Here is a 2347-nt window from a genome sequence, read left to right on the forward strand (position 1 = left end):
TTGTAGTCCAATCCACTGTATCCACTCCACTACAAACAAATGTCGCATCAATCCCGTATCAGGCACCAACATCTCCCACTTCTGTTCACTGTCCCACCGCTAACCGAAAGTATACGCTCACCAATAGACTATTTTCCAACAGCACAGACACACTCACAACTCACACATTTGCAACAATGCGCTCCATTGGAACTCAACCCCAAACTCAAATTAGCTAGACCACCATGGAAAACCTGGAAACACTGGACGGCCGTTTCGTCATACACTACCGACAACAACAACTAACACAACACTCTTGCATTCATGAACAAACTCACAGATGACCACATAGACAGAAAGTCACATCGAACCAAACACAACATACTATCTCACGCTTATCAACTTGCTCATTATTCAAATCCTATATTGGTTGATATACTGATCAACTGTACACAACTCCTCCTCAACATTGCCTAACAAGACAACCAGTGAACTAGGACAAACAGTCAGGTGTTCGTCGACCGACTAGTCGAACGACGAGCACACCGTGACGATTCAGTGACACAGTACGTGATGACGTGTGATGAGTGATGTGACAGTGACGATGGTGATGGTGACAATTGCAGATGAGGCAGATGAAGAGACGTGGATAGCACTGATGTGGACTCACCTCTCCCAATCTCCGGTTTCATGACTGTTTGGTTAGTTGACAGTCGGCTTTCACATCCTCATCGAACGATCGACTGATAGACTGGTGTGTGTAAGTGTGTGCACTTGAACATCACATGATTGATCACCCGTACACCAGACAGATGAATGGATGAATTGACTGGCTGACTGGCCAACCGTCGTGTAGTGTGTTTGAAAGCTACATTGGTTGATTGATTGATTGATTGGTTGGTTGGTTGACTGGTCGAATAGATTATTGATTGCAAACTACGGTGATGGTGTGATCGATTGACTGTCTTACTGACTGAAGACACTTGTGTGTTTGTAGAGTGTTTGAGACAGTGGCGAAATTGATGCGTGGTTCAGTGAGTGGACGAGATGTAGGAGGATTGTAGGAGTGAGTGAATGGTGGACGGAGTGTTGTGTGTGGGAGATTCGTCGGCCTCCATAGCTCAGTGGTTAGAGCACTGGTCTTGTAAACCAGGGGTCGGGAGTTCGATCCTCCCTGGGGGCAGCGGCTTTTGGGAGCTCGTCACACCATAACACCATAACACCCTACACATTCACACACACTCACCACACACTATCCCCTAACATACACCCAGTACATCGGACTCAACCAAACTTCCACAAACACAGTCACTTCAACACTCAATCATACATCCTCTCACTCCACTCCACTAATACCACACATCACGGAGCATGCTCACACAGAACGACATCCACATGCCGACACTGTCACATCGCACTTTCCACCCTCCATCTTACACTGCACAGCCTGATATTTGTCTACCGGTCAAGGCTTCCTCATCATTGCATCCACTCACCTATTTGTCAGTCATTGTTCACTCTCTTCAAACACACACTTACACACACATTCGTTGTAACAGACAACTTCCACGTTTCAGCTCGAATGTAGGTGACGTGATCTGTGTGTGGATGCATTCAGAGTCGGTCAGTCAAATGATCCAGTGTATTTTGGTCTTGTCCATCCGCCTAACTGAAAGCCTGTCGCAATTTCGAATGGTGCACATTGTGCAAATGTGTGAATTGTGAGTGTGTCAGTGCTGTTGGAAAGTAGTCGATTGGTGAGCGAATAGTTTCGGTTAGCGATGGGACAGTGAAGAGAAGTGGGAGATGTTGGTGCGTGAAACGGGATTGATGCGACATTTGTTTGTAGTGGAGTGGATACAGTGCAGTGGACTACGAGTGGACAACGTTGAGTGAGAGAGTGACGAGTGTGTGTGTGTGTGCGTGCGTTTGTGGGGTGGAGGGAAATACAAAGCCGAACTCCCTTCCACCGGGGAGATCGAACCCGGGCCTTCCACGTGACAGGCGGAGATACTCACCACTATACTATCGAGGAGCACGTCGTCGTCACCACTATCACCACACTCAAAACTAAGCCTAACTCAACCCCAAACTCAAATTATCAACAACCAATAGAGAAAACTGTTTATAAATACGTGTACATTTTTGACGATGGTTGATATAGTTCTCTAAGTTTCAGTCCCATACAGTTAGATTGTTTTGACGTTCTTATCGAAGATTCTTCCTTTGTAATTAGCTGACAGTTGTTTTGTGTTTTTTTCTTGCAGAAGTGCTATCATGGCATGTCTGCATCCGATACTCCTTGTACATCGATATTGCTTCACGGGTAAAGAATGTTTTGCCCATGTATTTCTGCTTTTCGGCTTTA

The sequence above is a fragment of the Schistosoma mansoni genome, assembly GCF_000237925.1.
Source record: "Schistosoma mansoni, WGS project CABG00000000 data, chromosome 1 unplaced supercontig 0094, strain Puerto Rico, whole genome shotgun sequence".
NCBI lineage: Eukaryota > Metazoa > Platyhelminthes > Trematoda > Strigeidida > Schistosomatidae > Schistosoma > Schistosoma mansoni.